The sequence below is a fragment of the Salvelinus alpinus genome, chromosome 3 (genome assembly GCF_045679555.1).
Source record: "Salvelinus alpinus chromosome 3, SLU_Salpinus.1, whole genome shotgun sequence".
NCBI classification, from domain to species: Eukaryota; Metazoa; Chordata; class Actinopteri; order Salmoniformes; family Salmonidae; genus Salvelinus; species Salvelinus alpinus.
In genome coordinates, this window is record NC_092088.1 from 61,139,096 (window position 1) to 61,159,966 (window position 20,871).

Below are 20,871 nucleotides of genomic sequence, written 5' to 3' on the forward strand. Positions count from 1 at the left end.
GGTTGCCATACATTTTTTATTTATTTTGTATTTTAAATTGCACAGCTGTTGCAAAAGCTTTTAGTTACTATATTGGATGGGCTGGAATAATCTAACATATGGCTGTGATAACTTGTTTGAATGAATAGTAAAAATAAAAAATAAAAAAAGTGATTACAAGAACTGGTCATTTGTCTGTGTAAAGAGAATCTGTGAAATGACTGGAATGTGGACACAGCCATTACAGGTTCAGCAGTTGTCATTGTACTTGGATGTAGCTTAAAGGTCCAATGCAGCAGTTTTATTTCAATATCAAATCATTTCTGGCTAACAATTAAGTACCTTAGAGTGATTGTTTTAAATTAAAATGATCAAAAAGAAACCAAAATGGTTTCTTAGCAAAGGGCAATTTCTCAAGCAAGAATTTTGCTAAGACTGTCTGAGTGGGGAGGGGGAAACTGAAAATGTGCTGTTATTGGCTTAGAGGTTTGGAACTCTTTCTTATTGGTCTATTATATAATTTACCACCAGGTGATAAAGGTCAGGTCAGGCCAAAACGCCATCCCATCAAAACAGGCTGAAATTTAATGCGGCCTCTTCAAATAGATCTTACACTAAAAGGCCATTATCATTTTCAGAGTATTTTTCCAACCTCATATTGTGGAAATATAATTTTTAATTACACAGGAAAATCTAGTTTTTGAATGCATTGGGCATTTAAAATAAGCTATAATTTTGCTTGACAACAGCATGTGAATTCTGGCATCCATCCATATCTGCTGTGTTTGCGCAGTTGGTATATCGTGGCACTTGCAAAGCCAGGAATTTGGGTTCAATTCCCAGGGCCAAACAAAATGTTTGCTAAATGTCATATATTACTTACTATACCTCCATTTCACTACTTAGCATACCTCATTCCCTCAGCCTAATTGTATCAACATGTCTTGTAATAAAAAAAAATGTCCCTGTCTGCTGTTTGAGAGCCTCCAACAATCCATGGCCTAATTTTGTTCCTTAAGCACTACAGTACTGAATGGACCTCTCCTCCACGTGCCACAATTCTTAACAATGTCCCTTGGAACATTCTGGAGAAGTGAGAGGATGACTGCGTCTGAAATTGACTCTCAGATATTATTCTAGTTCACTAGCTACTAGGTGACCAACTCGGTGACCTTGTGGTTAGTGTCTGCTTTGAGATTGGAAGGTTTGGGTTCGATCCCCGGTTGAGTCACACCAAAGACTGTAAAAATGGGACCTGATGCCTTTGCTTGGTACTCAGCATTTGGGAGATGGCTTGGGGCTAAGCCCCTGTGACAGACTAGCAGCCTGTCTAGGGGGTGTACATGTACATCAATCTGCCTCATGCTACAGAAACAGGAGATAGGGCAGGAGCCTATGAGATGTTCTGGCTCGGACAAGGCTTACTTAGTCAAGGCTTACTTACTAGCTACTAGGGCTCTGGTCAAAATATGTGCACGGTAGGGTACAGGGGGTTGGGCTCTGGTCAAATGTAGTGCGCTATACTAGTAGTGGTAGTACTGTAGTAGAACCTACACTGAACAAAAATATAAACACATGTAAAGTGTTGGTTTCATGAGCTGAAATACAAAATCCCAGAAATTGTCCATATGCACAAAAACATTTCTCTAAAATGTTGTGTAGAAATTTGTTTACATCCCCCTTAGTGAGCGTTTCTCCTTTGCCAAGATAATCCATCCACCTGACAGGTGTGGCATACCAAGAAGCTGATTAAACAGCATGATAATTACACAGGTGCACCTTGTGCTGGGGACAATAAAAGGCCACTATAATGTGCAGTTTTGTCACACAAGTTTTGGCGAAGTTTGGAATTGTCATGCTGACTGCTGGAATGTCCACCAGAGCTGTTGCCAGATAATTTAATGTTAATTTAATGCCTCCAACGTCATTTTAGAGTATTTCGCAGTACGTCCAACCGGCCTCACAACTGCAGACTGTGTATGGCGTTGTGTGGGCGAGTGGTTTGCTGATGTCAACGTTGTGAACAGAGTGCCCCATTGTGGCGGTGGGTTTAGGGTATGTGCAGGCATAAGCTATGGACAATGAACACAATTGTATTTTATCGATGGCAATTTGAACAGGAGGAAGGGGCAGACAGGAGGTGAGCATATTACAGCACCCCTTGATATGGAGATGGAGCTTCTTAAAGGGTTCACCCTGTCAATGAAACAATGTCAAAGGCTAAAGCTGTATTCTCAGACCCAATACTGTTGTGCCTGATTCACACTATAGCGCCAAACTGAGCTGTACTAGACTGGCCTGGTTCTGCATCCACCATTGAATGACATCATAATCCAAGGTTGGTTATGCGTTTACCATCTAATCATTGAGGGTTTGGGAGGGATAGTTAATCCTAGATCTATGGTTATGGGACATTTTTATTCAAAGTGTAATTAGCCACAACTCATTCAGGAAATTGATTTAGATAGTTTCCTGAATAAGTTGTCTGAGTAGAGATACAGTGGCTGGGAAACAGATTTCTGCACTCAGATTCTCTCATTACAGGGTATAGATCTTATCTGCGGATATAAGAACTCTGTTATACACTCTTGACCTCAACAACTTGTCATAGCAGTGTGTGTGTCTGTGAGAGAAATATAATCAAGCCGGTCTTAGGCAAGGGAAAAGGAAAGGATCCGTTAACCACTCACATCTTATAACGTGCTATCGTTACAAAATCAGTATTCCATTACCATGGAAAAGGTAGAACACTGCTCCAAATCTCACTCGTGGGAAAATTAGGAAAAGATCTGAAGTCTCAATAAATGGATTCACATGGTTGGTCCAACCACACACACACACACTCCCCAGATGCAGACCATGGCCAGGCAGTCTGTTTCTAATAGTGCCAGAACAGCCCAGATGGTTGGACGGTACTGCTCAGGGCTGATCCTCCCAGTCTGGACTAAAGGCTTGGCTCTTGGGTTGCGTCTCAAATGAAAGCCTATTTCCTACTTCGAACACACTTTTGACCAGAGCCTATAGTCCCCAGTAAAAAGTAGTGCACCATAAAGGGAACCATCCTTGGTCTCTGGTTGATACTCCTCTAAAATATGTCCAACCTCCAGCGCAATGGTTTGTGACCGAAATGTGATATTCGTGGTAACGATAGGTTAGATCGATAGGAAGACAATAGATAGGTTACCAAAGTAAATTATGTCATTTAAGTGAGCTTTGTTTTGAATATTTTCATATTGATTATTATCATGAGTTTCTATGCTGTATTGTGTACGTGTGCTGCAGGGTTCATTTGCAAAGGCAATTCATATCAGTAAGCCAGGAGAGTTGCTGTGAAACGGGCTCACAAGGCTGCTATTCCAACCAATCAGATAAAGGAGGAGAAATTCTCAATCGATTGAAATCCAGTTGAAGTTGAGTTATCTGTTGAGGATGTACCACGGTATACAGCAAAACATTTGTTATGTGAGTGTGTACTCTACTTCATTTTATGTTCATTTTGAAAAGCAGGGCACTGTCTCTCATATTTGTTACATTCTAACAGACAGTTAGCTACACTTTAAAAAAAATGTCCTGTAATGTTCACAGTAAATTACTGTATAATCAACAGTAACATACTGTATAAACTGAATACAGTAGATTACCGTAAATTACATTGCATTGTGGGTAAAAAATACTACATAAAACACTAGCAGTTCACTTACTGTATTTGTGAATATTCAAACTAGAATGCCATACAAAAAGCACACGGGCAACAAAATCAAAGCACATCCTCTGAAGCAAGAGAAAAAATATTATAAATGTAATATTTTATTACAATAGATTACAGTACCAGTAATGGTACCATCACTGGATTACAGTAACAGCAAACACCATATAACATATTTTTTCCCCGTAACTTACTGGCAGCCAAGTTACTGTAAAACAACAATAGATTTTTGGGAATTGTTTTTAATATCTGTGTTTTTGATTTATTGTATGCTACCAAAAGATAAATAACATGCATGTTTCTAAACTAATCCAGTTAGTTAGATTTTTTGCACCTGTTACTGAAAGGGTTGTTCCAGGGACTTGATGTGTAAGTAGTCACCTCACAATGTTCCCTACCCTAACAGTCATTCTAAATGCAGGTTGCGGGTGAATAAATTCCAACTATTGGATATCCTAACTCTGGCTGGATTTCAATAGGAATTACATATCACTTTGCAAGTCAGCATAATGTGACTTGCAGGTAGGGTTGCAAAATTCTGATAACTTTTCCAAAATTCCCAGGTTTTCTGTGAAAACATCTGGTAATTTTGGGAAAGTTACTGGAATTTTCAAACCCTACTTGCAGGCCTGATGTGGACTGTAAACATGTTTCAAGCCACTGTATTAGGGTAAAATTCGGCCCTCAAAATAAGGCCTTATGGAATACATATTGTATTGAGTTAAATAATGTAATTTTAATGATAACATATTCGCTTAGGATCTCACTTGGTGAAGGCCACAGGACTGAACATGGACGAATGCAACAACCGTGTCTTTAAATTATAATCACCTTGATTTAACCAGGTAGGCCAGTTGAGAACAAGTTCTCATTTACAACTGCGACCTGGCCAAGATAAAGCAAAGCAGTGTGACACAAATAACAACACAGAGTTACACATGGATTAAACAAACGTACAGTCAATAACACAATAGAAAAGTCCATATACAGTGTGTGCAAATGAAGTAAGATTAGGGAGGTAAGGCAATAAATAGGCCGTAGTGGCGAAATAATTACAATTTCGCAAATAAACACTGGAGTGATAGATGTGCAGAAGATGAATGTGCAAGTAGAGATACTGGGGTGCAAAGGAGCAAATAAAAAATAAAAATAAAATAATAATAAATAACAATATGGGGATGAGGTAGTTGGATGGGCTCTTTACAGATGGGCTATGTACAGGTGCAATGATCTGTAAGCTTCTCTGATAGCTGATGCTTAAAGTTAGTGAGGGAGATATGAGTCTCCAGCTTCAGTGATTTTTGCAATTCGTTCCAGTCATTGGCAGCAGAGAACTGGAAGGAAAGGCGGCCAAAGGAGGAATTGGCTTTGGGGGTGACCAGTGAAATATACCTGCTGGAGCACATGCTACGGGTGGGTGCTGCTATGGTGACCAGTGAGCTGAGATAAGGCGGGGCTTTACCTAGCAAAGACTTATAGATGACCTGGAGCCAGTGGGTTTGGCGACGAATATGAAGCGAGGGCCAGCCAACGAGAGCATATAGGTCGCAGTGGTGGGTAGTATATGGGGCATTGGTGACAAAATGGATGGCACTGTGATAGACTGCATCCAATTTGCTGAGTAGAGTGTTGGAGGCTATTTTGTAAATTACATCGCCGAAGTCAAGGATCGGTAGGATAGTCAGTGTTCGAGGGTATGTTTGGCAGCATGAGTGAAGGATGCTTTGTTTGCGAAATAGGAAGCCGATTCTAGATATAATTTTGGATTGGAGATGCTTAATATGAGTCTGGAAGGAGAGTTTACAGTCTAACCAGAGACCTAGGTATTTGTAGTTGTCCACATATTCTAAGTCAGAACCGTCCAGAGTAGTGATGCTGGGCGGGCAGGTGCGGGCAGCGATCGGTTGAAGAGCATGCATTTAGTTTTACTTGCATTTAAGAGCAGTTGGAGGCCACGGAAGGAGAGTTGTATGGCATTGAAGCTCATCTGGAGGTTAGTTAGCACAGTGTCCAAAGAAGGGCCAGAAGTATACAGAATGTGGTCGTCTGCGTAGAGGTGGATCAGAGAATCACCAGCCGCAAGAGCGACATCATTGATGTTTCCAGAGAAAAGAGTCGGCCCAAGAATTGAACCCTGTGGCACCCCCATAGAGACTGCCAGAGGTCCGGACAACAGGCCCTCCGATTTGACACACTGAACTCTATCTGAGAAGTAGTTGGCCTGGTATGGTTCCCAATCAGAGGCAGCTGTCTATCGTATTCTCTGATTGGGGATCATATTTAGGCAGCCTTTTCCCACCTGTTTGTGGGATCTTGTTTTTGTGTAGTGCCTGTGAACACTGCATTTACTTCACGTTTCGTTTGTTCTGTATTGTTTTTGGTGAGTTTCATTTTATTAAAACATGTGGAACTCTACGCACGCTGCGCCTTGGTCCATTTCTAACAACGATCGTGACATAAATCATGTTTTATTGTGTGTTTTTTTGTGTGAACTCCTGGGAACTTTTCATATATAATACGTGAGAGGTAATATTTCGATTCGTTTTACACAATGGTATCAATTTCAAAGCGTTTCTCGAGTTTCATCCTTCTGCCATCGGAGTCGCAGTTTCTCATTTCTCCAGTTTATGTGCATACCTATCTATGGGTCAAAGTCCATACATTCTCCCGTCAAGTTTGTTTTTCATAAATCCCAAAGTTTGCTTAGAAAGTGGCGTACGGCTTCTTTTGTACCTACGCAACATTTATAAATGAGCCCACTGGAAAGGAGAAGTGGATCACAAGTGCATTCACTTTACTGGAAACAAACTGCCTTGGCTGTCGAGAAGCAGTGACTTGGATCTGTGAGTTCTCCCCTTGCCTCCTCTTGTCCTTTTCTCTCATTGTTTCCTCTCCTCATCTTGTCTTCTTGTCTCCTCTGCTTGTCTCCTTCTTTTGTCTCCTCTTCTTGTCTACTCTCCTTCATCCACACTGATGTGAAAGATCTGGACAATTCTGTTGTACCTACATTTTGGCCCAGGTTTTCTGCGCAACTCGAGATCATGTTAGCCCACTGAGCTAAAGCCAAGGGTTCATCTCTGAGTGGGAGCTAACACAAGCAGCACAATGTTCAGGTGTGGGACAAAGGTTACTCACCATCCCAGCATAGTTCACAGAACCAGCTCCTCTAGAGCAGGAGGTAAGTAAGGTGCTCATTGTGGTGGACCTCAGACACAGGGGCCTTTAGAAGACATCAACAGTTACAGTGGACCACAGTCTCAAATCCTTCCTTCACTCACACATATGCAAGCAAGCGCCACACACACATCTCATCTCCTGTCCCTGCCTAAGATCCTTCTCCTGTATGCAGAGCTTAACTCTGGCCAGGGACTTGAAAAGGGTATCCCTATTTCTCCGCTCCTTTCCCCTCCATAAGAGAACATTGTGGAGGTGACGTTACCTTATTGATTATGATTGGGCAAAAAACATTTATCAGATGGTTATAAGACATTATAAAGGGGTTATGCATGCTCACAAGAAGTCTTATAATGTATTATCTGCATTATAATTCCTTATACCTGCAGGCTTTCAGTAAATTGTTATCAATTGGTGTTACTCTTTTTGTTATTGTTGAGTAGAATTCTGTAATTATATCATTGAACTTTCAAATTCCCTCCAACTTTGGGAAGAAAATGTAACAATAGCAGCCCAAAATGATTCTTCATTGTAGTATATTGATCATACATCTCAAAAGACAAGCAAGTCTATTCCAGGAAAAAAAGCAATAAATGCAATGTTCGACATCAAGTAAATAGCCGGCTAAATGAAGTCAATAGAATCGACAAGTGTTCCCAGGTTTGGCAAGGCGAGGCAGAGAGGAGTGCTTGACTGGAGTAGGCCACAGACGGCCATGATTGATTTAACTGGTCTAAGTGCCGAAGGACAAAATACTGTCAATGAGTCTCCATTAACGTCAGAAAAACTATTTTGCACTTTGTGTTATGATTTATGTACCATCCCCAGAGTCCCCTGTTGGTGTCCTGTGCCTGAGAAACGCAGTGTTTATTTACTGACGCACTTACAGGAAATTGTTTGATTTGACTTTCTGTTTCTGAATTGTTCAGCCTTCTGTTTCTGACGGTTCCACTCCACTGACTATGATGGAACACACCAAGGCAGTAAAAGCTGTATTCATTTCCATTAATGGTGGGTCTGAGATTAATAATGACACTTGGATAATGTAGCAGAGACACATTTAGGTGTGTGTGTGCGTGCGTGCCACACTGGTATAATGTGTCTCTGTGGAATGAATGTAGGGTGGAAAGGGGGGGGGGGGGGGGTCATGCACAAGATGATCAAGCACAACCCGTCTGACAGGTTTATCCTGGTAGGTGGATTTACATTTTATTTATTTTTCTTTGTCATCCCTCTTTAATTCCATCTCAATTTCAATTTAAGGGGCTTTATTGGCATGGCAAACATATGTTTACATTGCCAAAGCAAGAGAAATATGTAATAACCATAAATTAAATAAACAATAAAAAATTAACAGTAAACCCTTACCCTCACAAAAGTTCAAAAATAAAAAATACATTATAAAAGTCATTATGTCTATATACAGTGTTGTAATGATGTGCAAATAGTTAAAGGGAAAATAAACAAACATAAATATAGGTTGTACAGTGAGGGAAAAAAGTATTTGATCCCCTGCTGATTTTGTACGTTTACCCACTGACAAAGAATTGATCAGTCTATACTTTTAATGGTAGGTTTATTTGAACAGTGAGAGACAGAATAACCACAAAAATATCCAGAAAAACGCATGTCAAAAATGTTATAAATTGATTTGCATTTTAATGAGGGAAATAAGTATTTGACCCCCTCTCAATCAGAAAGATTTCTGGCTCCCAGGTGTCTTTCATATAGGTAACGAGCTGAGATTAGGAGCACACTGTTAAAGGGAGTGCTCCTAATCTCAGTTTGTTACCTGTATAAAAGACACCTGTCCACAGAAGCAATCAATCAATCAGATTCCAAACTCTCCACCATGGCCAAGACCAAAGAGCTCTCCAAGGATGTCAGGGACAAGATTGTAGATCTACACAAGGCTGGAATGGGCTACAAGACCATTGCCAAGCAGCTTGGTGAGAAGGTGACAACAGTTGGTGCGATTATTCGCAAATGGAAGAAACACAAAATAACTGTCAAACTCCCTCGGCCTGGGACTCCATGCAAGATCTCACCTCGTGGAGTTGCAATGATCATGAGAACGGTGAGGAATCAGCCCAGAACTACACAGGAGGATCTTGTCAATGATCTCAAGGCAGCTGGGACCATAGTCACCAAGAAAACAATTGGTAACACACTACACCGTGAAGGACTGAAATCCTGCAGCGTCCGCAAGGTCCCCCTGCTCAAGAAAGCACATATACATGCCCGTCTGAAGTTTGCCAATGAACATCTGAATGATTCAGAGGACAACTGGGTGAACGTGTTGTGGTCAGACGAGACCAAAATGGAGTTCTTTGGCATCAACTCAACTTGCCGTGTTTGGAGGAGGAGGAATGCTGCCTATGACCCCAAGAAACCATCCTCACTGTCAAACATGGAGGTGGAAACATTATGCTTTGGGGGTGTTTTTCTGCTAAGGGGACAGGACAACTTCACCGCATCAAAGGGACGATGGACAGGGCCATGTACCGTCAAATCTTGGGTGAAAACCTCCTTCCCTCAGCCAGGGTATTGAAAATGTGTCGTGGATGGGTATTCCAGCACGACAATGACCCAAAACACACGGCCAAGGCAACAAAGGAGTGGCTCAAGAAAAAGCACATTAAGGTCCTGGAGTGGCCTAGCCAGTCTCCAGACCTTAATCCCATAGAAAATCTGTGGAGGGAGCTGAAGGTTCGAGTTGCCAAATGTCAGCCTCGAAACCTTAATGACTTGAAGAAGATCTGCAAAGAGGAGTGGGACAAAATCCCTCCTGAGATGTGTGCAAACCTGGTGGCCAACTACAAGAAACATCTGACCTCTGTGATTGCCAACAAGGGTTTTGCCACCACGTACTAAGTAATGTTTTGCAGAGGGGGTCAAATACTTATTTCCCTCATTAAAATGCAAATCAATTTATAACATTTTTGACATGCGTTTTTCTGGATATTTTTGTTGATATTCTGTCTCTCACTGTTCAAATAAACCTACCATTAAAATTACAGACTGATCATTTCTTTGTCAGTGGGCAAACGTACAAAATCAGCAGGGGATCAAATACTTTTTTCCCTCACTGTATTTACAATGGTGTTTGTTCTCCACTGGTTGCCCTTTTCTTGTAGCAACAGGTCACAAATCTTTCTGCTGTGATTGCACACTGTGGTATTTCACCCAATAGATATGGGAGTTTATCAAACTTGGATTTGTTTTCAAATTATTTGTGGGTCTGTGTAATCTGAGGGAAATATGTGTCTCTAATATGGTCATACATTTGGCAGGAGGTTAGGAAGTACAGCTCAGTTTACACCTCATTTTGTGGGTAGTGTGCACATAGCCTGTCTTCTCTTGAGTGCCAGGTCTGCCTTCAGCAGCCTTTCTCAATAGCAAGGCTATGCTCACTGAGTCTGTACATAGTCAAATATTTCCTTAATTGTGGGTCGGTCATAGTGGTCAGGTATTCTGCCGCTGTGTACTCTCTGTTTAGGGCCAAATAGCATTATACTGTAGTTTGCTCTGTTTTTTTGTCTCACTGAGTCTGTACATAGTCAAATATTTCCTTAATTGTGGGTCGGTCACAGTGGTCAGGTATTCTGCCGCTGTGTGCTCTCTGTTTAGGGCCAACCATTTTTGGGGGATCAATTCTTTCCAATGTGTCAAGATATTATATTTGAGTTTTCTCATGATTTGGTTGGGTCTAATTATGTTGCTGTCCTGTGACTGTGGGGTCTGTTTGTGTTTGTGAAAAGAGCCCCAGGACCAGCTTGCTTAGGAGGCTCTTCTTCTGGTTCATTTTGCTGTAGGTGATGGCTTTGTTATGGAAGGTTTGTGAATCGCTTCCTTTTAGGTGGTTGTAGAATTTAACAGCTCTTTTCTAGATTTTGATAATTAGCGGGTTTCGGCCTAATTCTGCTCTGCATGCATTATTTGGGGTTTTACGTTGTAAACTGAGGATATTTTTGCAGAATTCTGCAAAATGAGTCTCAAAATGAGTCTCCATTTGGTGTTTGTCCTATTTTGTGAATTCTTGGTTGGTGAGCAGACCCCAGACCTCAAAATCATAAAGGGCAATGGGTTCTATAACTGATTTAAGTATTTTTAGCCAGATACTAATTGGCATGTCGAATTTTATGTTCCTTTTGATGGCATAGAAGGCCCTTCTTGTCTCTCAGATCGTTCACAGCTTTGTGGAAGTTACCTGGCCGAGGTATGTATAGTTTTTTGTGTGCTCTAGGGCAACGGTGTCTAGATGGAATTTTGTATTCGTGGTCCTGGCAACTGGACCTTTTTTGGAACATTGTTATTTTTGTCTTACTGAAATTTACTGTCAGGGTCCAGGTCTGACAGAATCTGTGCAGAAGATCTAGGTGCTGCTGTAGGCCCTCCTTGGTTTGGGACAGAAGCACCAGATCATCAGCAAACAGTAGACATTTGACTTCAGATTCTACTAGGGTGAGGCCAGGTGCTGCAGACTGTTCTAGTGCCCTCGCCAATTCGTTGATATATATGTTGAAGAGGGTGGGGATTGGGTTGCATCCCTGTCTCACCCCCCGGCCCCGTGGAAAGAAATGTGTGTGTTTTTTGCCCATTTTAACCGCACACTTGTTGTTTGTGTACATGTATTTTATAATGTCGTATGTTTTTCCCCCAACACCACTTTCCATCAATTTGTATGGCAGACCCTCATGCCAAATTGAGTCGAAAGCTTTTTTGAAATCAACAAAGCATGAGGAGACTTTGCCTTTGTTTTGGATTGTTTGTTTGTTTGTTTGTCAATTACGGTGTGCAGGATGAATACGTGGTCTGTCGTGTGATAATTTGGTAAGAAGCCAATTTGACATTTGCTCAGTACATTGTTTTCACTGAGGAAATGTTTCCCCACATCTCCAGATTCCTACCACAAGCTCTGAACCTTTTCACCTGGATCATCGCAGCTAGCTAGCTGCTATCCGAGTGCCTACTCCTGACTAACGTCTCTGTCCCGAAGCAAGCACCAATTAGCCTGGAGCTAGCCTATGCTCGGCCCATCTCCCAGCTAGCTGAAGAGGTCCATCAGCCACTCCTTGGGCTACAATACCTATTTTGCCAATTGGCCTGGACCCCTTTTACTGCCGATACGGAACCCCGCCGATCCTTCACAACTGGTCTACCAACGTAATCCACCCGAGGGGGTTTTCAACAGGCTCCTCCGTCGTGACGTACCCCGAATGCCCATCTGCTAGCCTGCTAGCAGCGGCCTGCTAGCTGTCTAGAGCATATCGGACTGTTAGCTGAAGAGGTCCATCAGCCAATTTTCTTGGGCTACAATACTTATTTTGCCAATTGGCATGGACTATTTTACTACACGGAGCCCTGACGATCCATCACGACTGATCTGCTAACGTAACCGCCCGAGGGGGCTACAACTGACTCTTCCGTCGCGACATCCCCCTAAGGCCCTTCTGCTAGCCTGCTATCCCCGGCCTGCTAGCTGTCTGAATCGCTGCGTCTCCAGCCCACCTAGCTACTCACTAGACTCCATGATCACTCGGCTACGCATGCCTCTCCCTAATGTCAATATTCCTTGTCCATTGCTGTTTTGGTAAGTGATTATTGTCTTATTTCACTGTAGAGCTTCCAGCCCTGCTCAATATGCCTTAGCTAACCCTTCTGTTCCCCCTCCTACACATGCGGTGACCTCACCTGGTTTAAATGGTGTCTCTAGAGGCAATACCTCTCTCATCGTCACTCACTGCCTAGGTTTACATTGTATTTACATCCTACCATACCTTTGTCTGTACATTATGCCTTGAGTCTATTCTTCTGTGCCCAGAAACCTGCTCCTTTTACTCTCTGTTCCGAACGCACTAGACGGCCAGTTCTTATAGCCTTTAGCCGTACCATTATCCTACTCGTCCTCTGTTCCTCTGGTGATGTAGAGGTTAATCCAGGCCCTGCAGTGCCTAGCTCCACTCCCATTCCCCAGGCGCTCTCATTGGTTGACTTCTGTAACCATAAAAGCCTTGGTTTCACGCATGTTAACATTAGAAGCCTCCTCCCTAAGTTTATTTTATTCACTGCTTTAGCACACTCTGCCAACCCGGATGTCCTAGCCGTGTCTGAATCTTTGCTTAGGAAGACCACCAAAAACCCTGACATTTCCATGCCTAACTATAACATTTTCCGACAAGATATAACTGCCAAAGGGGACGGACTTGCAATCTACTGCAGAGATAGCCTGCAGAGTTCTGTCATATTATCCAGGTCTGTGCCCAAACAATTTGAGCTTCTACTTTTAAAAATCCACCTTTCCAGAAACAAGTCTCTCACTGTTGCCGCTTGCTATAGACCACCTTCTGCCCCCAGCTGTGCCCTGGACACCATATGTGAATTAATTGCCCCCCATCTACCGTCAGAACTCGTACTGTTAGGTGACCTAAACTGGGACGTGCTTAACACCCCGGACGTCCTACAATCTAAGCTAGATGCCCTCAATCTCACACAAATGATCAATGAACCTACCAGGTACAACCCCCAAATCCGTAAACACAGGCACCCTCATAGATATCATCCTAACCAACCTGCCCTCCAAATACACCTCTGCTGTCTTCAACCAGGATCTCAGCGATCACTTCCTCATTGCCTGCGTCCATAATCGGTCTGCGGTCAAACGTCCGTCACTGTCAAACGCTCCCTAAAACACTTCAGCGAGCAGGCCTTTCTATTTGACCTGGCCCGGGTATCCTGGAAGGATATTGACCTCATTCCGTCAGTAGAGGATGCCTGGTTATTCTTTAAAAGTGCTTTCCTCACCATTTTAAATAAGCATGCCCCATTCAAAAAATGTAGAGCCAGGAACAGATATAGCCCTTGGTTCACTCCAGACCTGACTGCCCTTTACCAGCACAAAAACATCCTGTGACGTACTGCATTAGCATCGAATAGCCCCCGCGATATGCAACTTTTCAGGGAAGTTAGGAACCAATATACACAGGCAGTTAGGAAAGCAAAGGCTAGCTTTTTCAAACAGAAATTTGCATCCTGTAGCACAAACTCCAAAAAGTTCTGGGACACTGTAGAATACTGGAGAATAAGAGAACCTCCTCCCAGCTGCCCACTGCACTGAGGCTAGGAAACACTGTCACCACCAATAAATCCACTATAATTGAGAATTTCAATAAGCATTTTTCTACGGCTGGCCATACTTTCCACCTGGCTATCCCTACCCCGGTCAGCAGCCCTGCACCCCACACAACAACTTGCCCAAGCCTCCCCCATTTCTCCTTCACCCAAATCCAGATAGCCAATGTTCTGAAAGAGCTGCAAAATCTGGACGCCTACAAATCAGCAAGGCTAGACAATCTGGACCCTCTCTTTCTAAAATTATCCGCCGCAATTGTTGCAACCCCTATTACTAGCCTGTTCAATCTCTCTTTCGGATCGTCTGAGATCACCAAAGATTGGAACCCCCTCTTCAAAGGGGGAGACACCCTCGACCCAAACTGTTACAGACCTATATCTATCCTACCCTGCCTTTCTAAGGTCTTCGAAAGCCAAGTTAACAAACAGATCACCGACCATTTTGAATCCCACCGTACCTTCTCCGCTATGCAATCTGGTTTCAGAGCTGGTCATGGGTGGACCTCAGCCACGCTCAAGGTCCTAAATTATATCATAACCACCATCGATAAGAGACAATACTGTGCAGCTGTATTCATCAACCTGGCCAAGGTTTTCGACTCTGTCAATCACCACATTCTTATCGGCAGAATCAACAACCTTGGTTTCTCAAATGACTGCCTCGCCTGGTTCACCAACTACTTCTCAGACAGAGTTCACTGTGTCAAATCGGAGGGCCTGTTGTCCGGACTTCTGGCAGTCTCTATGGGGGCGCCACAGGGTTCCATTCACAGGGTTCAATGATCCACCTCTACGCAGACGACACCATTCTGTATACTCAATCAATCAATCAAGTTTATTTTATAAAGCCCTTCGTACATCAGCTAATATCTCGAAGTGCTGTACAGACACGCAGCCTAAAACCCCAAACAGCAAGCAATGCAGGTGTAGAAGCACGGTGGCTAGGAAAAACTCCCTAGAAAGGCCAAAACCTAGGAAGAAACCTAGAGAGGAACCAGGCTATGAGGGGTGGCCAGTCCTCTTCTGGCTGTGCTGGGTGGAGATTATAACAGAACTATGCCAAGATGTTCAAAATGTTCATAAGTGACAAGCATGGTCAAATAATAATCATGAATAATTTTCAGTTGGCTTTTCATAGCCGATCATCAAGAGTTGAAAATAGCAGGTCCGGGACAGGTGGCGGTTCCATAACCGCAGGCAGAACAGCTGAAACTGGAATAGCAGCAAGGCCAGGTGGACTGGGGACAGCAAGGAGCCATCACGCCCGGCAGCCCCGACGCACGGTCCCAGGGCTCAGGTCCTCCGAGAGAGAGAAAGAGAGAGAGAAGGAGAGAATTAGAGAGAGCCAAGATTTTCAAAATGTTCATAAATGACAAGCATGGTCAAATAATAATCAGGAATAAATGTCAGTTGGCTTTTCATAGCCGATCATTAAGAATTGAAAACAGCAGGTCTGGGACAGGTAGGGGTTCCATAACCGCAGGCAGAACAGTTGAAACTGGAATAGCAGCAGGGCCAGGCGGACTGGGGACAGCAAGGAGTCATCATGCCCGGTAGTCCTGACGTATGGTCCTAGGGCTCCGGTCCTCCGAGAGAGAGAAAGAAAGAGAGAAGGAGAGAATTAGAGAGAGCCAAGATTTTCAAAATGTTCATAAATGACAAGCATGGTCAAATAATAATCAGGAATAAAAGTCAGTTGGCTTTTCATAGCCGATCATTAAGAGTTGAACAGGTAGGGGTTCCATAACAGCAGGCAGAACAGTTGAAACTGGAACAGCAGCAAGGCCAGGTGGACTGGGGACAGCAAGGAGTCATCATGCCCGGTTTGCCGTGACGTATGGTCCTAGGGCTCAGGTTCTCCGAGAGAGAGAAAGAAAGAGAGAACGAGAGAATTAGAGAGAGCATACTTAAATTCACACAGGACACTGGATAAGATAGGAGAAGTACTCCAGGTATAACCAACTGACCCTAGCCCCCCGACACATAAACTACTGCAGCATAAATACTGGAGGCTGAGACAGGAGGGGTATACTTCTGGCCCTTCTTAGGGCACTGTGTTAACTAACTTCCAGACGAGCTTCAATGCCATACAACTCTCCTTCCGGGGCCTCCAACTGCTCTTAAATGCAAGTAAAACTAAATGCATGCTCTTCAACCGATCGCTGCCCGCACCTGCCCGCCCGTCCAGCATCACTACTCTGGATGGTTCTGACTTAGAATATGTGGACAACTACAAACACCTAGGTGTCTGTTTAGATTGTAAACTCTCCTTCCAGACTCATATTAAGTATCTCCAATACAAAATTAAATTTAGAATCGGCTTCCTATTTCGCAACAAAGCATCCTTCACTCATGCTGCCAAACATACACTCAAACTGACTATCCTACCGATCCTTGACTTCGGCGATGTGATTTACAAAATAGCCTCCAACACTCTACTCAGCAAATTGGATGCAGTCTATCACAGTGCCATCCGTTTTGTCACCAAAGCCCCATATACTACCCGCCACTGCGACCTGTATGCTCTCGTTGGCTGGCCTTCGCTTCATATTCGTTGCCAAACCCACTGGCTCCAGGTCACCTATAAGTCTTTGCTAGGTAAAGCCCCGCCTTATCTCAGCTCACTGGTCACCATAGCAACACCCACCCATTGCACGCGCTCCAGCAGGTATATTTCATTGGTCACCCCCACAGCCAATTCCTCCTTTGCCCGCCTTTCCTTCCAGTTCTCTGCTGCCAATGACTGGAACGAATTGCAAAAATCACTGAAGCTGGAGACTCATATCTCCCTCTCTAACTTTAAGCACCAGTTGTCAGAGCAGCTCACAGATCACTGCACCTGTAAATAGCCCATCCCCATATTGTTATTTATTTTATTTATATATATTTTTTTTTTTTGCTCTTTTGCACCCTAGTATCTCTACTTGCACATTCATCTTCTGCACATCTATCACTCCAGTGTTTATTTGCTAAATTGTAATTATTTTGCCACTATGGCCTATTTATTGCCTTACCTCACTTATCTTACCTCATTTGCACACACTGTATATAGACACAATATTGTGTTATTGACTGTATGTTTGTTTATTCCATGTGTAACTCTGTGTTGTTGTTTGTGTCGCACTGCTTTGCTTTATCTTGGCCAGGTCGCAGTTGTAAATGAGAATTTATTCTCAACTGGCCTACCTGGTTAAATAAAGGTGAAATAAAAATAGAATATAAAATTATGAAGGGACAGTGCAGTTGTGGGACCTGGGTGTGTTCATTGCTGGGGGGTGACATTCCTCATCTGCAGGACAGTTTGAAGGGGTGTGATCGACTACTTCCGGCGCCGACCGAGATGGCCGCCTCGCTTCGCGTTCCTTGGAAAATATGCAGTATTTTGTTTTTTTATGTGTTATTTCTTACATCGGTACCCCAGGTGATCTTAGGTTTCATTACATACAGTCGGGAGGAACTACTGAATATACGATTAACGTCAACTCACCATCGTTCCTACCAGGAATATGACTTTCCGGAAACGGATCCAGTGTTTTGCCTTCCAGCCAATACAATGGATCTGATCCCAGCCGGCGACCCTACGCGACGCCGTAAAAGGGGCAAACGTAGCGGTCTCCTGGTCAGGCTTCGGAGACGGGCACATCGCGCTCCACTCCCTAGCATACTACTCGCCAATGTCCAGTCTCTTGACAATAAGGTTGATGAAATCCGAGCACGGGTAACATTCCAGAGAGACATCAGGGATTGCAACGTGCTCTGCTTCACGGAAACATGGCTAACTCAAGAGACGCTAACGGAGTCGGTGCAGCCAGCTGGTTTCTTCACGCATCGCGCCGACAGAAACAAACATCTTTCTGGTAAGAAGAGGGGCGGGGGGGTATGCCTTATGATTAACGAGACGTGGTGTGATCATCATAACAACACACAGGAACTCAAGTCATTCTGTTCACCTGATCTAGAACTCCTCACAATCAAATGTCGACCGCATTATCTACCAAGGGAATTCTCTTCGATCATAATCACAGCCGTATATATTCCCCCCCAAGCAGACACATCGATGGCCCTGAACGAACTTTATCTGACTCTTTGTAAACTGGAAACCACACACCCTGAGGCTGCATTCATCGTAGCTGGGGATTTTAACAAGGCTAATCTAAAAACAAAACTCCCTAAATTCTATCAGCATATCGATTGTGCTACCAGGGCTGGTAAAACCCTGGATCATTGTTATACTAACTTCCGCGACGCATATAAGGCCCTCCCCCGCCCTCCTTTCGGAAAAGCTAACCACGACTCCATTTTGTTGATTCCAGCCTACAAACAGAAACTAAAACAACAAGCTCCCGCGCTCAGGTCTGTTCAACGCTGGTCCGACCAATCTGATTCCACGCTTCAAGACTGCTTCGATCACGCGGATTGGAATATGTTCCGCATTGCGTCCAACAACAACATTGAAGAATATGCTGATTCGGTGAGCGAGTTCATTAGGAAGTGCATTGACGATGTCGTACCCACAGCAACGATTAAAACATTCCCAAACCAGAAACCGTGGATTGACGGCAGCATTCGCGTGAAACTGAAAGCGCGAACCACTGCTTTTAACCAGGGCAAGGTGACCGGAAACATGACCGAATACAAACAGTGTAGCTATTCTCTCCGCAAGGCAATCAAACAGGCTAAGTCCCAGTACAGAGACAAAATAGAGTCGCAATTCAACAGCTCAGACACAAGAGGTATGTGGCAGGGTCTACAGTCTATCACGGATTACAAAAAGAAAACCAGCCCCGTCGCGGACCAGGATGTCTTGCTCCCAGACAGGCTAAATAACTTTTTTGCCCGCTTTGAGGACAATACAGTGCCACTGACACGGCCCGCTACCAAAACCTGCGGGCTCTCCTTCACTGCAGCCGAGGTGAGTAAAACATTTAAACGTGTTAACCCTCGCAAGGCTGCAGGCCCAGACGGCATTCCCAGCCGCGTCCTCAGAGCATGCGCAGACCAGCTGGCTGGTGTGTTTACGGACATATTCAATCAATCCTTATCCCAGTCTGCTGTTCCCACATGCTTCAAGAGGGCCACCATTGTTCCTGTTCCCAAGAAAGCTAAGGTAACTGAGCTAAACGACTACCGCCCCGTAGCACTCACTTCCGTCATCATGAAGTGCTTTGAGAGACTAGTCAAGGACCATATCACCTCCACCCTACCGGACACCCTAGACCCACTCCAATTTGCTTACCGACCCAATAGGTCCACAGACGACGCAATCGCAACCACACTGCACACTGCCCTAACCCATCTGGACAAGAGGAATACCTATGTGAGAATGCTGTTCATCGACTACAGCTCAGCATTTAACACCATAGTACCCTCCAAACTCGTCATCAAGCTCGAGACCCTGGGTCTCGACCCCGCCCTGTGCAACTGGGTCCTGGACTTCCTGACGGGCCGCCCCCAGGTGGTGAGGGTAGGTAACAACATCTCCACCCCGCTGATCCTCAACACTGGGGCCCCACAAGGGTGCGTTCTGAGCCCTCTCCTGTACTCCCTGTTCACCCACGACTGCGTGGCCATGCACGCCTCCAACTCAATCATCAAGTTTGCGGATGACACTACAGTGGTAGGCTTGATTACCAACAACGACGAGACGGCCTACAGGGAGGAGGTGAGGGCCCTCGGAGTGTGGTGTCAGGAAAATAACCTCACACTCAACGTCAACAAAACAAAGGAGATGATTGTGGACTTCAGGAAACAGCAGAGGGAGCACCCCCCTATCCACATCGACGGGTCAGTAGTGGAGAAGGTGGAAAGTTTTAAGTTCCTCGGTGTACACATCACGGACAAACTGAATTGGTCCACCCACACAGACAGCGTTGTGAAGAAGGCGCAGCAGCGCCTCTTCAACCTCAGGAGGCTGAAGAAATTCGGCTTGTCACCAAAAGCACTCACAAACTTCTACAGATGCACAATCGAGAGCATCCTGTCGGGCTGTATCACCGCCTGGTACGGCAACTGCTCCGCCCACAACCGTAAGGCTCTCCAGAGGGTAGTGAGGTCTGCAGAACGCATCACCGGGGGCAAACTACCTGCCCTCCAGGACACCTACACCACCCGATGTCACAGGAAGGCCATAAAGATCATCAAGGACAACAACCACCCAAGCCACTGCCTGTTCACCCCGCTATCATCCAGAAGGCGAGGTCAGTACAGGTGCATCAAAGCAGGGACCGAGAGACTGAAAAACAGCTTCTATCTCAAGGCCATCAGACTGTTAAACAGCCACCACTAACATTTAGCGGCCGCTGCCAACATACTGACTCAACTCCAGCCACTTTAAAAATGGGAATTGATGGAAATTATATAAAAATGTACCACTAGCCACTTTAAACAATGCCACTTAATATAATGTTTACATACCCTACATTACCCATCTCATATGTATATGTATATACTGTACTCTATATCATCTACTGCATCTTGCCATCTTTATGTAATACATGTACCACTAGCCACTTTAAACTATGCCACTTTATGTTTACATACCCTACAGTACTCATCTCATATGTATATACCGTACTCTATACCATCTACTGCATCTTGCCTATGCCGTTCTGTACCATCACTCATTCATATATCTTTATGTACATATTCTTTATCCCTTTACACTTGTGTGTATAAGGTAGTAGTTGTGGAATTGTTAGGTTAGATTACTTGTTGTTATTACTGCATTGTCGGAACTAGAAGCACAAGCATTTCGCTACACTCGCATTAACATCTGCTAACCATGTGTATGTGACTAATAAAATTTGATTTGATTTGATTTGATCAGACTCACTAAGAATGGGGGAGTCGACCACTGCGCCACATCTCCCGGGTGGCGCAGT